This window comes from Mustela putorius, unplaced genomic scaffold (genome assembly GCF_011764305.1).
Source record: "Mustela putorius furo isolate JIRA1106 unplaced genomic scaffold, ASM1176430v1.1 tig00003949_pilon_pilon_pilon, whole genome shotgun sequence".
Classification (NCBI taxonomy): Eukaryota; Metazoa; Chordata; class Mammalia; order Carnivora; family Mustelidae; genus Mustela; species Mustela putorius.
The window spans coordinates 4,826,514-4,842,469 of record NW_025422093.1 but is presented as its reverse complement, the minus strand read 5'-3'; positions in this window follow the sequence as shown (position 1 = coordinate 4,842,469).

The following is a 15,956-nucleotide window of genomic DNA, read 5'->3' as shown; positions in this document are numbered from 1 at the left end:
CTAGGACAAATACAAATCCAGGTATTCTAATTTCAAATCCATACCCTTTTCTCCAAAGCACAACAGCATCCCCAATTAAATGCACATAGATTTGGGAGCTGTGATCATTTCCCTGTTAGACCATTCCCATCTACAAAAAGTTGTGATTTTTTTTTTTTTTACGTAACCGTGGAAGCCTATGGTGAGAGTGCTACTACTCACCTGTATGTATGTTTCTCCTCTCATTTTAGGAGACATAATAGAAATTTTTCAAATTGTCTTTGACTTTTAGTGTTCTCTTATATTTGACAGAGAAAAAATCTTAATGACTAACTGCTTCAGAAAAGGTCCAAGACTGGTGAGTTTCACATACACACACACACACACACACACACACACACACATTTGCTTTGTATCAAGTCATTCTTAAATAGGGTGGATTCAGGCTTTGAAAAAACAAAATTTATATAATGGAGGGTGGTCTTTTTGAAGAACACAAATTACAAATAAAATTACTACAGAGTATTTATTGATAATTAAATTATGACAAATTAAAAACATTAAAAGCTGAGAAATACCATAGTGTCACAAAATCCACAAAAGAGAACATAATATTTTTCATTCATTAAGTGGCCAACACACCTCAATAATATTTCTTCTTACCTTTTTGGCTACATACTCTTTCCTCACTCACCCCTTTATGACCATGATTTTATATTTTTTAAGAGATGGAACAGAAAGATAAATATCTTATTTCTAACATAGTTGGTCAAAATTTGTTCTTATTATTGTTGGTAATATCATATGCATATTTAGGATTATTGTCAACTTTGGGAAGACTTCTATGAAGCCTCTGCCATATAGGAACTGTAAGGTTTAAGAAGAATTATCCACAGACTAGTTTTCAACTCTGTATATCTCAAACCTTATTTCTCTTCCACAGTCCACATGCTTCCAGTACAGGAGACCATCTGACACATTAATACTAAGACAGAAACTTTGCCTGAATCTGTGTTAAGATGTGAGATAAGCTGGTACACTGGACAACAGAAACATTCCTGGAAGACACATGTATACCAGGATAACTACGTCGGACATGGAAGGGATGGAAAACATATAAATATCTCCCACTACACCCATACTAAGTGTATCCTTGGTTGTACTTTCTCTAAGACAGATTTTGAAAATATATAAAAGGTATGGCTTGGCCTATACCAGCTGATATGAGAAGTGTCACATGAGAAGAAGTGAGAAGGAGAGGAAAGAGTGAGCTTAACTGACTGTAACTAAAACATCTAGAAACTCTCCCGAGTGGTGAATGTTTTAATAAAACTCAGGCTGATGTCCAAAGCCGACATGATCCACGGCTTTTGGGATTAAATGCCCCACGCCCAGATAGCAAATGTCATTCAGGAAATCCTAAATTGGCTTCTCTTACTGAACTGGGTCCAGTCATGTCCCAGATTATCTATCTGTCCTTGCAACAGAGACAGTCTCCCAGTTACACTGCATTCTGTGACCACTCACAGGAGGCAAGACCATGTACTGACGTGCCTAAGATAAAGAGAGATACTATCTATTGGCACAGAAAGGTTTTGAAGCAGCCACATTAGCTAAAATAGGACCCTCTGAATTTTGTAATTACTCAAGTGGATTAAAATGGAAAGTGGGTTGAGATTATTCAAATGGGTTAGAAGTTAGGTGGAATTAACCTGCAAAGCTCTTTGGGGGAGATGTGTAATTTGGAGAATTATAGGATAGTAGTCGTTAAGCTCCATGAGGACAGGGACCTTGTCTGCTGTGTTCACTGTCACATCCTCTACCTACAACACTGCTCAGCACCCTCTGTGTTCAACTAGACTTGGATGGTTGGACAGACGGACAGAGGGATGGATAGAAGGAAGGAAGGAAGGAGAGGAAGAGGGGAGGAAAAGCGGATATGGAGAGGGAAGAGGGGAGTAGTGGAAGGAAAGAAGAGAAAGGAAGGGGTGCGAAGGGGAAGGAAAAAATATGGGACGAGAAGAAGAAGCGGGAACGGAGGGAGGGGGAAGGCCTTTGCCTTAGGTAAATTGCAATTCAGTATGTTTCAGTTTCCTCACCTAAAAATGAGAATAAATAAATAAATGAATAATAAATAAATAAATAAATAAAGCTGGTGGCTCAGTTGGTTAAGAGTCTGCCTTCAGCTCAGGTCATGATCCTGGAGTCCCAGGATCGAGCCCTGCATTGGGCTTCCTGCTCAGCGGGGAGTCTGCTTCTTCCCCTTCCTCTGCCCCCAATCTAGCTCAAGTTCTCTCTCTCTCTCTCTCTCTCACTCAAATAAATAAAATCTTCCAAAAAAAAATAATAAAGTGAAATGAGAATTGAAGTAGTCCCTCCCTCGTAAAGCTGTGAGGATTAAATGAGCTAATACACATAAATCACTTGCTAGAGGGCCTGGTAACTCAGTCTGCCTTCGTTATTACGGTGAATATTTGATCTTCATTTAGTTCCTTCAAGCATTTAGTCAAGCTATCCAACAAAAGAGGATATTGTTACTGACTAGCACAGAAAAAAACGAAGCTAAATTAGAAGAATAATTAATGGGAAATCTGTCAGAGGGCCTGAAATCCTTACTCTAAAAATTCTCAATTTCATGGGAGAGTTCTAGAGGATCTGGGATCAGATCAGTGGGTCAAAGCAGGAACAAAAAGAAAAGCTGCTGTGCAGTATGGCAGGGCCTCATCTCAAGCCCCGGTTGGGTAAATGCAATCAATAACATCCTGTCAGTAACTTTTTGTGGTCTCATGTAAATATAGGGTACCTGAATAGAGATAAAAACTGTCATTTCCTCTCTCAAGTTGTAGCATGATGATTTATCTATTCCTTTGAAAGAACCAAACCAGATAATTGCCCAAACTTTCCTAGTTATATATGTCCATTGTGAAATATGTGAGGGAAAAATGGTGCAAGATGGCACAATATTTTTAGGACATTTGCAGAGAGGAACACTAGAAAGAATAAGGAACAATAAACTCAATCCAATGGGCAAGTCACTGTAACTACTCCTAAGACAGCTAATGAGGGAAAAAGTGTCATGGGCTGTTTAATCAACCCTGAACTGTGGGGTTGACTAGGTGTTTTCCAATTAGCTAATACAAAACAGTAATAAATGGCCAGCTGCATTTTTTTTTTAAGTAGGCTCCACCCTGAAATCAAGAGTCGGCTGGTCTACCGACTGAGCCACCCAGGTGCCCCAACCAGCTGCATTTTTAACAGATGCTTCCACATACTTAAAAAGAGTTATTGTAGACTTATTTTCAAACTTTGAACTTGACTTGGGATGCTCATGAAGAATTTTATTATTCAAAATAATTCAAAATATTCAAAATTATTATCAAACCCATGATCTTCAAAGAAACTTAGGCTTACAAAAGCAGTATGAAAAATCACTGAGGTGGGAAGTGAGTACTGTTTTAACAGATAGGCAAGCCTGTGTGAATAATGAATCCTTTACACAGAGACAAGTTTGAGGTCTAGGCACAAAAGACCAATTCACAACTGGTCTCCCACCGTTTCCAAACTGCTTTCACCCTAATGGGTGAGGAGTATCACATTCAACACTGTCTACATTGAAAGCTACATAAGATGTGTGACAGAGGGGTGCCTGGGTGGCTCAGTGGGTTCAGGTCATGATCCCAGGGTCCTGGGATCGAGCCCAGCATTGGGCTCTCTGCTCAGCAGGGAGCCTGCTTCCCCCTCTCTCTGTCTCTGCCTGCCTCTCTGCCTACTTGTGACCTCTGTCTGTCAAGTAAATAAATAAATAAATCTTTAAAAAAAAAAAAAAAGATGTGTGACAGAGAACTTGCTGTTTCAGACAACCAACCCCATGGAGAAACAGCATAACATTCTGGGCAGGCAACTTAACAAGCCGCAGTGGCTTCCCAACTTGGGCTCAGCCCAAAGGCTCCTCGTATCTCACTCAGCAAGGCAAAAACAAAGGTTGACACCATCTAGCCCAGACCTGCAGACCTAAGTCCTCCAGACTCAACACACAGACAATCTTACTGTGATCAAGTATAAGGGTGAGGGGCTCCTGGGTGGCTCAGTCAGTTAACCAGTTAACCATTTGCCTTCCACTCAGGTCAGGATCTCAGGGATCAAGCCCCACATCACTGAGGAGTCTGCTTCTCTTTCTCTCTCTCTCACTCTCTCTCAAGTAAATAAATAAAATCTTTAAAAAAATGTGTAAGTGTGGGATTCATTCTGTTTTTCCTATGCCTCTAATTTTTGAAAAATCAGCTCATTTGTATAAACACTACTAGTGATTATTTTCAAAGGTATATTTCTGAAGCTACTGGATATTATTTTAGAATAATCTTTACTTGTTTATTATATGGGTCAATATTCATTAAAGATTAAAGTAAAATTATATCCACTCAAACCCCAATAACTAATGAGAAAGAAACATGGAGAAAAGAAATTGATCCTGAAAGTCAGACAAATGAGTCGAAGCTTTCAACTTAATAGAAACAGAACCTGGAATAAATTATTTGACCTGGAGAGACTATCATTGATAAATGGAATTAAGAAACCTCACCTTATAAGGAAGCTGTGAGAAACAGTACATGTGCCAAAGAGATAATAGAGGGTCAGGAAATACTCCATTATTGTTATGGTCAAACATGAAGATTTGGTGGTAATACAACAAAGACAGGGCATTCACAGATGTAAGTTTCACTCCTGAAGGCCCAAAACTGAGCATTATGATACTAGATAAATCAATTGGGGCCCACTGCCTTATCCCTAAATGAAATAGTTGCAATCCTTGTATGTAATTTTAATGGTGAAAAATACAAATACAGGTGTGCCTGGGTGGTTCAGTGGGTTAAAGCCTCTGCCTTCCGGCTCAGGTCATGATCCCAGGGTCCTGGGATCGAGCCCTGCATTGGGCTCTCTGCTCAGTGGGGAGCACTCTCCTCTCTCTCTGCCTGCCTCTCTGCTTCCTCCTCTCTCTCTGCCTGCCTCTCTGCCTACTTGTGAAATAAATAAAATCTTTTAAAAAAATACAAATACAAAAATCTCTAAAAAACTAAAAACCTTTAATTTAAATTAAAATATAAAGTATGATTTGTGTAACTGCTGGGACATCTGCAGTAGCCACATACCCAATGTGTCTGTTTTTGCTGCTCATCTGGGCCTATTTCCAGCTGGGAGCCCCTGAGTTCTGTGCTCCTCTCAGCTAGTGTGGCACAGTGGCAGCACCACACCACATTCACTCCCTACCCGGTTGAAATCATACATTTTTCCAAGCTGAAAAATGTAGCAGTTCTAGATAGGACATGGTGGGTGCTTTTGAGTAAAAAATCTGAAGCAATTTCTTTTCTTGGAAATCCTAAGAGGGCTGGCTTTGAGCTTGCCTGCTGCCATTTTGACGGTCTCTGACCCTTTCCGGATGTGTCTTGTCTTCCTAAGAAGTACTTTTCCTGAGTCCAGGATATATATTTTAACTACTTATTACCTAAGTTTAGCAAAATGATTCTCCTGCAAAATAATGAATGGAGGACCTTGAGTTTCTTCATCTTATACACAGTATATAACAGTATTTCATGATGATGATAATAATAGTAATTATAATAAATAACATTGGACATTTATAATACTTGAGACATTATACTAAGTGCTTTACAAATATAACTGCATTTCATCCTCCCCATAACTTGATGAAGTAATTTTCATTGTGTCTCATTTACAGAGATGGAAGCCAAGGCACAGAAGAATAAAGCAGCTTGCCTGAGTCTGTGGATATTAGAACCAACATTCTGACTCAAGACCACACCCCCTTAACATTTATAACACTCCTGGCTTTTGCTCCCAAACCAAAGTTTCAAAATTTACTTTGAAATATCAAAGGCCTGTATACAAGCCTATTGCTAACTGTGAGAATTTGGTTTGTGAATTTATAACACATTTAATTAATCCCTCTCATTTTATGACTCAAACCCACATGTAATTTGCATTGTCACTTAAAGTAATGAAACTGGCCTAATTCATAAATATTCAGTTTCTCCAATTTGTACCAAGGAAGCTTCCTGTTGGCAGGGCTCATTTATCTATCCACCAGCTCCAATAGACATAGTGCCCACACCCCAGAAAACTTTTAGGGGACCACAAAGATCTTTTCATTTCCTTTAAAATGAGAGGAAAAAAATGAACTTTTAGGTCAAAAGAAAAGTTGTGATACAGAATATTAATATGTTGTCTTTATACCAATGCAGCCATGAAACTTACTGACTTATTTAATTTTTATGGAGGAAGGGGCCACAATGGCAAAAACCTCTAGAGCCCCCCAAAAGCCCTACTATGGCCCTGCCTGTTGGCTCTGCAGGCTTTACTGGCCCTCTCTGGGTTACTGATGCAATTTCTCATTGCCTCTCTCTCATTGCCCCCATGATCACTCCCCTGCAGCTTGTGATTTCTGGCTCTGTGGCTGTCAAGTGTGACAGAAAGTTGGGCTTATAAAAAGCATGACAGCTGCTCCTTAGCATAAACACCCTGGGAACCTGGTGTGAGTTTTAGAAGGTGGTTTCCTTCTCCCTTCAGTGTGATGAGAAAACGCAGCTACTGGGATGTCTACATCGCCCATCGGAGGAGGGTTTTCTGGCCACAAAGTGTCTAGCCACGAGAAACGGTCTACAGCAAAAGGATATTACAGAGAGGAAATAGAAAATGTCAGGAAAACCCATTTTAACTGCTCAACGGGAGCATTCAAGTCCGGGGTTCTAAGAAATGTACCTGCCACAACCAATGATAACAATGACAGTTCTGGGTCAGCTGGGGGCCATGGCCCTAGAGAAGGGAAGACCTTCCCCAACTTGAGGCTCTTTTGTACTGTTCATTCCCCCTCCTGCCCATAATCTTGAGCTCTTTCTCACAAGTTCAGATTCCAGATGTCAGCCCGAAATCCTTGCAAAGCTAAAGGCTAGCCTCAGGTTAAGACAGGACCCTAATGAGAAGATGAGTGCTACTTGACCCCAGTGGGGCTGGGGACCCATGGAGAACTGTGGATTGTCACTTTTTTTTTTCCAGCATAACAGTATTCATTATTTTTTTACTTTTATTACACTTGAACTGGGATGACTTTTATCCTCAAGTCTGGCCTGTGAGTAATGAATATGAAGTCCTCTCTTTCAGCCTCTCAGTTTAAAGAAAGAGGAAGGAAAGGGTCCATTGTTTTTCTAACCTTGCAGTTTCCTAGTGTGAGATGGAAAACTGTGGATGGCAAGTGAAAGCAGCAGGCATCTCTATAGAAGGACATCCGGTGAGGCCCGACCTGCTCTTGAGGGGTACACACTGACTGTGGGGTCATGGGAGACAGGGGTAAAAACAAACTGAAACAAGTTTCTTTAGCAAATACATCTGAATACTCACGACAACCAACAACTCTCTACTCTGAAACCTAGCCTACAGTCAGACCGTTCTGTATCTTAAACCCAGGGAAAGAAAACCCCCTTGGGTTTCCAACAAAGTAGCAATTTTCTCCAGCTCTGAGAGAGATTTTGTTGTACCCAGAAGAGCTAAAAGGGGTAACCAAGAGTTGAGTGTTTTTTTTTTTTAATATTGTTCTGTTCATCCACTAATTTGTTCAAAAATAGCTCTCAAGTTCGTTCAGCACAATTTGACCTCCATAATTATGCGGGTGATTATGAGGCCCCATTAGAGTTTTCAAAGTGCTTTGTACATAAGGGGCCTTTAAACATTCTACTATAATAAAAACAAGCTCATAAAAATCCCACACATTTCACACAGGCCTTTGATAACCCATCACATGATAATGACCTTGAGTAACTAACAGTCTGTACTACATTTAAACCAGTACCTCGGAGGTAAAAGTTTTTGTATCTTATTATTTCTGGCTAGAGTTACATAGATCCTTAGAAGAAACACACACACACACACACACACACACACGTTTTGCCCTTAGATGAGCAAATTCCACGAGTCATCAAAAATAACCCATGTCTTCTCTGGCTACCACCTTCTCCCAAGTGGGTTTGTCAGAACAGACAGTCTGGATCAGCACCCACATGACAGGGTGCTTTGACCCCAGTCCTACCTATCCGGGGGATCCTCAGTCCCTTCTTCTATCTGGGTCTTGGTTTCTCTTCTGTAAAATCAGAGAGTTAGACTAGAACCAGTGGGATTCTGTGCATGTCTTTAGGGCTTTTCGGTTGTGGAAACCTGCTGAGCAGGGAGGTGCTGCCTACTTCCTCTCAATCAGAGCACAGCCCTTTTTGTTTTATAGGTGGTATTCTGAATTATCTTTCAGTTGCGGGGGGGTGGGGGGAAGGTTCAAAACCATCATACTAGATGAGCTCTAAGGCACCTTTTATTTTGAACACCTTGAGAATCTGTAACGATCAGCAGTTTACCTTGGGTGAATTATCCTTTCCGTTGAGCAACTGTTGGGTTTGGCGGGGGTTTGACCCATTACTATCTATTAATGAATTAACAGAGATGGTTTTATCCTATTCTGTCCTGAAGAAACAAGATATAGAGCAGCTAAGTCTTAATAGGGACATCTAAGAGGAAAGTGGGGAATAGAAAAGAGGAGAGCGCCCAGTAATGCTCTGCTGGGGCCAGCAGCCTCAGTGGGGCAGCAAAGCAGATGGCAGTGGACACCTCCGGGCCCCCAGAGAGGGCACTGGGCAGTAGCAGAGCCACTAGCCTTTACTGACCAGTGGCTTTCACATAATGCCATCTTACCACATCTTTACAAAGGAGTCATAATATCCCCATTTTTCCAGCTGCAATCAGAGTCCCAGCACAAGGGAAGGACGGGTATGCCAAACAGAGGGGGGAAAGGTGGCCAGGTTGTCTGGTTCCCTTTTCCATTTTTTTCCAGCCCCATGTTAAGCTCTATAGGCAGCCAGTTACCTAACACATATCATTCTCCTACTGAGGGTTGGTGTTGAAAGAGACAGAGGAATGAGTCAGTGTCATTACCTTCAAGGAGTTTATGGCTGGGAAGACATGTATGTAAATGTGGTAGTATTAATTAGGGCTAATCACCCAACAGTTCTGTTCTCCAGCCAAACATACATAACAACTGTACTCTTCTGCTTCCTTCTAGTTGAGTGTGTCCATGCTTCTTCCAGTGACATTCTCAGTTGATGTGATGTGTACCACTTCCAGGTGGGAGCTTTAGGACCCTGGGCTCAATCCAGTGCTCTGTGTCTCTGGGCCATGATAATTGGCAACATGTCTCATGGTGGCTGCTTCATCAGCCTTGGTCCCCAGAGAGGCCAATTTGGGGCAGAGCCCTAGACACACTGATATGGGTATGTCTCGTAAGGAAGAAATCAATCTCATTTAGAACATCAAGAGTTTTCAGAGTTGTTACCTCAGCATTATCTGGCCTCACTTGGCTAGTAAATAACCCCCATGGTGGAAGAATCAGGAAGCCAGAGGTTTACATCAGTCATCACCCAAATTGGTTAACCTATAGCAACAATTCTTTTAAAGAGAGTTAGTAGTTTTTCCTTTCGTTATAAAACCTAGCAAAATATGTTTGATTTGCTTACTATATGGTAGCCAGCAGGCTTCTATTATTTAATTAAATACTACAGATGCTAATAAATTCTATTGATGTAATTTATTGTTAATTAAAAGTTCTTTCCAAGTTCCTACATTGTAGGCTAATAAACATGGATAGAAAACTTCTGGCATATTTATTTTTACATCAATTTCTTAAATAGGCACAGCAAACTCTGAGGGAGAAGTGGGCATATGAGGGGAAGAGCAAAGCAGAAAAGGGTAGAAAGCTCTTCCAATTTTTCCTTTGCGAAGCAACTGCCAGTTTTTTTTTTTTTTAACTTGTCCCACCAATTGTTATATAGTATTTTCAACCAATTCTCAATTTCAGCCTTACCTTCCGATGATATGCAAAATACTATTGCATTACTCATCATAAATGACAATTTTCTGTTTTGATTTTTGTCCCTTCCATTGAGAAGTTCTCTATATCCTGATTCCTCTCTAAATTCATGAAACGTCTTTCAGACTTAACAAGAAGCCACCACTTGTAGGCTGTAGGCGGGACTCCTCCCTGTGTGTGAATCTCCTCGCTGACCCTCACAACAACCCTTGCAGGAGGGCACTCTTGTTAGAGATTTTACAGATGAGGAAACTGAGGATTTTTTCACGGGCAAGTAACGTAGTCAAGCCCCACAGCCAGTAATTGGTGGAACCAGGCAGTTTGCTTTCACAACCCACATACTTTTACCCCAACACTTCTCAGGTGTCCTGGTTTTCTCGCAACTGAGGAATGCTCCCCTACAAAGTAGCTCCCACCTCTGTGGCCTTAGTTCCCCTTTCACATCACCATGTGGTTGAGGAGCAGTGAGGGGGCCAGTAGTGCCAGGCCCGATGGGGCACAGACAGATGGCCAGCCAGAGCCCAGGAGCCACACGCCCCTGAGAACAGACTGTACGGCTGGAGGCAGCCAGCCAGAGCCCATTGTCCTGGGGCCCTTCTGAAAGGTCTTAAAATAGCTTTTGATGATGTGGAAACACACAGGTTATCTCATGTGACTGATCTCTAGAACCCCATGGATACCACAGAAAATGCAGAGCGTCTAGAAGTTGGGGCCTGGGCCTGGCTCTGTCATTAACTGCCTCTATGACTTTAGCTAATAATAGGAAACAGCACCCCAAGAAGGTGTTGCAGGCATGCCCAGCACTTCATGTGCATGCTCTCATTCCACTTACTCCTCCCCAGAACTACAAACAGTAGGTGTTGTCGTCCTGCAGTTCAGGGATGACAAAAGACAAGTAAGTGATTTGTCCAAGACTACGCAGATGGAAAGCAGCAGAGCTGGGATTTAGTCCAGAGATGTCCTTTTTCTGGGCCTCAGTTTGTCCATATTAGCAGGCTGGGTGTATGAACTCAGAAGTCCATTTCAGCTCTAATATCCCAGCTCTTTCCCTCTGTTGCAAAGTTCTGTTTGCACCGGCACAAATATCCCAAGAGGGAGATTTGCAATCGATACCACCTTGAATTTGCAGGGTACCGTCTGTACCTCTGTCCCCTCTGCCCATCTTTGTAAGAATTGGCCAAAATAGACCAGACGATGATCAACACAGCTCCTCATTTTCTGCAGCTCCTAGATACTGTTAGAAAGTAGTTAGCAAATCTACTATGGGATTAATCCCAAAGACAGAGGTAATGATAAAAAAAAAAGAAGAAGAAGATTGATGTTTAAACATATCCCCTTTTCTTGTAATATAATGATGCAACCCTTTCTCCATCCTCGTGGGTGGGTTTATAATGTGGGAAAGTGGTTTGGAATTAAGACTAACTTCATATTCTTTCCGCAGTGCTGACTCAGGTTAATACTACCCATGGGATCAGTCCACTGGTTCAAGTTCTGAATGTACTTGTAACTTTAAATCAACAAACTAACAACACTCCCCAAATAATGAACTTTCTCTAAGGTGTTAGTGTTTCCCTGACTCTTGGGATCTAATTCCAGATGTCCTCAAACTTTAGAGTACAGCAGAATTACCTGGCAAACTTGCTCTATATGCCAAGAACTAGGCTCATTCTCCTAGAATGATTCTAGAGTCTGGGGTAGAAACCCAGAATCTGAATTTTAAGCTCCACCCTCCTACCCCTTATCCCCTGCCCCAAGCAAGTCTGATGCCCAAAGTTTGTGGACTCCACTTAGAGATGTATAGCCTGGTCCTTGCACCAGGTCTATGAGACTTCATTTTCCTTGAGGGAGATATGGACTGTCCTTGACATTTTGGCCAGACACAAACCAATGAGGTCAATGTAGATGACCAATGCAACCGTGGTTGGTTGGCTGGTTTGTCAAGGTTTTCTCGTGTGTTTTTGTTGATTCAGATTTTTAATTGTGGCACACAGTTGACACCCCAAAAACATTCACTTATGTCAAACAAAATCACTATTTGGCTTCTTTGCTATGCAGCAAATAGACAAGATTTTCATGGAGATAACACACTCTGCTACTTGTCTGGGGCCCTCAGTCACAGCCGTCATGCCACTTCACATTGTTACACAATAATACTTCACTCCATTCCCCTGGAAGTGTTCACTTTGAAAAGCACCACCCTCAGGTGACTATGTAATGTATCATCTAAAATGGGAGACTTGTGACCCTAAGAGGAGATGCTATTAATAACTTCTCTAGGAAAACAAATGTAAAGCAAGACTGTCTGGGAGAAGTGGCAGATATGGTCCCTCCTACTTCCTCAGTCAGAAAGGAGATCGCCAGATCACCTACTTGCCCAAGACTCCAAAGTGACCTCTCCCCTCTATGAAAGTCCACAGCGCTAGATCAGACCCTGCCTTGAGTTGCTTTCATCTTTCCATGGGACTTACAGCCATCTAGCCACCAAAATGTTTATCACTGCTGCAAAGGCAGAGGCTGTGTCCCCTCACGTCCCCTAGCCCAGGTGCTCATCAAGGGTGCCATCTGAAGGAGAGGTAAGCTAGGCAGCAGAATTCACAGCTCGTATGATACTGCAGGGGCTCCTACCAGCCTAGGGAAGCCTCATGTGCTAGGGGAAATCCTTTAAACTATGGAGCCATAAAAATTAGGTTTTCTTTCTAGCTGTGTGACCACAGGGAAATCATTTAACCTCTCTGGACCCTAGTTCTCTGGACAACAAAGTTGCTAATGTTAATTCTGCAATAGGAAGATCAAATGTGATAATATATGCAAATCACCTAAAAGAGCCTTCTAAACAATGATAATTCCCTCCCTCCCTTCTTTACAACACTGAGTCTGTTAAACAGAATTGAACTGCAAAAGGTCATTAGTGCTTACGGTTCTTTATTTTTTTCTTACTCTTCTAGTTACTACCACAGCATAACAAATTACCCCAAACCTAGCTTCGTAAAATAACCATTTTATTATGCTCCCTGATTCTGTGTGCCAGGGGTTTGGAAAGGGCAGAGTGAGGGTGCTTTTATTCTCCTCTTTGACATCTGGGACCTCAGCAAGAAGGACCTAAAGGCTTGGAGTGATTTAACTTCCAGGACCACGAATTGTCCGGAGGCATTTGTTACTCACATTTCTGGTGGCTGATGCTGGCTGTCAACCAGAAGGCCGATAAGGGACCTGGGCTTCCTCACAGCATGGAGACCCTTGACTTCCTACTTTGGGGTGTAGAGTGCCAAAAGCGAACATTCCAAGAAAACTAGGAGGAAGCTGCTTGGTCTTTTATGACCTAGCCTCAAAATCATATGGTATCACTTCCACTATAATCACAAACCAGCCTAAGGAGGAGAACCACCACTTAATAAGAGGAAAGTCAGTAAGATTGCATGGGATGAAAATCTTGATTTGGTCCTTTACAGAAAATAAAATCTGCCACTCTTACCCTGTAAGTGATCACATAATAAAGATGAATAAATTTTTTAAAACAAAACAAAACAAAAACCACCACACACAACATCCTAGAATCCCAAAGCACTCTATAATAATCCAGGCTTTGGTTCACCAGGCCAAGATCCTGCTTTTAAGACACTAAAAGATGGTTTAGCAAAGTACAATTGTACCCTACTTTTAGAAAGCATTTTGTTAATTAAAAAAAAAAAAAAAAAAGAATCCTTGCCAACCAGAAATTTCAGGGGATGGACATTCATATTGGTGAGTTATGTGAGCAGTTTACTTATATAACAGATAAAATCCTAGTCTAGCATTCATGGTCTCTTGTAAACTGACTTCTACCAACTGCACCCATTTTATCTCTAGCTCTGCTGAATCACATACCATTCCTGGAATAGGCTTGCGTTTTTTGCCATGACACCTTTGTTTGGGTGATTTTTCCTCTCCCTAGAATGTTTGTCCAGCCATGCCTTTCAAAATCTTACCCATCCTTCTACATGTGATTTCAATGTTGCCTCTTCTCTGAAGACTTGCCTGGTTGCCCATGAAGGTAATTTGTCCTTCAGAACTTCTAGAGATCTTTATTTATACCCTTCCTTTATCAGTACCTTATCCCACCTCACATAAACTTTGCCATTTCCCAAGGCCCACAGTGAAACTCCACCTCACTCTTTCCCTCTGTCCTGATTCCCACCCTTAACTGTTACAAAGAGGAAAGCAGGATTAAAGTGATTCACCCATATTGGAAGTGACTGGGATCTCATCTGGGCAGAAATGTGGGAATCAAGACTTGGTGAGAAGTCAAGGTGCTAATGGAGAAGCAGAGATGAATTAGTAAGACTGCTCCCTAGTCCAATGATCTCTGTTTTGTCTCTCCTGGTTTCTTCTTTTCTTACTACTCTGTGCTTTGTGACGTGTGTGTGTGCGCGTGCACACACACACACACACACACACACACACAAACTCAGCCACTTAAAACCAATTTGAATCTCTATGAGGAGTCATGTTTACATCATCCTTTATCTCAGAGATGTGGAGCTCCATTTTTTAATGAGAAAATTTGTCTACTTATTTATTCTTTCCTATTTGACAAGAATCTCTCAATCCTTGGATACCTATTCCTTCTTCCAAACCACATTCATCTAATTGACCATGGACACTCCTGTACACACATAATTTCATTTTAAATTACACTGATTTAGACTTCAAGTTACATTGTGTTTCTTTCTACTGGACCAAAGGGTAAGTTTGAGCAACTAATGTCTTGTTAAATGCAAAGGGAAGAAAAGCCTTCTTTTTATAATTTTAATCTAATCTAAAGAAGAGAACTCGCATCAGTTTAAGCACAAAAGCACTCTTGCACTATTTGGTCTGACCTTCATGCCAGAATTATGACTCTCCTTCATATCTCCTTACTTGTTTCCTCTAATCTTCCATTGTATCCATGACTTTCCAAATTTCACATAGAAAATTTCAGCTAGGACTTGCGACTAAATATTCATGATTTAGGTCACTGAGGCACACTATGAAACAGTATTCACAAGAGTGGGTCAGAACTAGGAATCTCTCCTGACCTTATTTCCTCATTAGTTAAATTGTCTCTTCCTTTAAATGATTCTCTTTCAAAATTCCTGAAGACAATCCCTACTTTGTCAGACAATAGCACTATTTTAATACATCAAATGTCATCAACAAAACTGCCAGCACTTAGGTAGACAGATTGTCTACTATACTCTGTTGAGCAGTCAAGATAGCCCAGTCTACTAATTTACCATGCACGTGTGGACCTCAGCCTGCCTCAGTATTAAGCTTTCAAGAGATCTCAAAGTGAGGTAGGCATGTAGTAGATACTTAAGTCCTTAGTTTTATGTGATAGAATTCATGTCTCACTTAATCATTCATTCAATATAACTACAAACACTTCTTGAGTACCTATTCTACCCAATCAAGGACACTATAATCCAGTAGTTCTCAATATTTAGACTTTACAGACCAGCAAAATTCCCAAAATGTCTGATGAACCAACAAATGCTGAAAATTTTTATTTTGTGGAGAAAGGCCACAGCATGAAGATCAGTGGGTCTCCCAGTGAAAGACTGGAAATGAACGTACAGAAGTGGCAGGTTAAAGGTAACTGTAAATAAATGGACAAATCCACAAGATAAGAAAAGTACAAGAAGTAAAGGACATCTCTAGTTTCAAAATTAATGTGTTAAGAAGATTTGAAAATGGTAATTCACCCATACCCTTAGCCAAGTTACTAAAGCTTTGATGAGAGATCACACCAGATTTGTACGAACTGGACAGTCTTTTGCCCAGCTCTCTCCTTCCCACCAAACTCCTAAGAGATAGGCTCACACTGCCCTACCTGAGGGCTTAACCTTAACTGCCTGCCCGGGTCTGAAGCCAAATATCTCATAGATGGGAAAATCTTGTTGAGTAATCCTGAGCCCATTCAGCTTGAACCCTGGTTTTGGTTTTTGGGCTTTCTTTGCGACCTTGTCTGCACCTTCTAAACCAATTCCAGGTACTCTCGTCTTACATGAGTCCAGATGCCTTCTCTTAACTTCTTCCTCGGTAG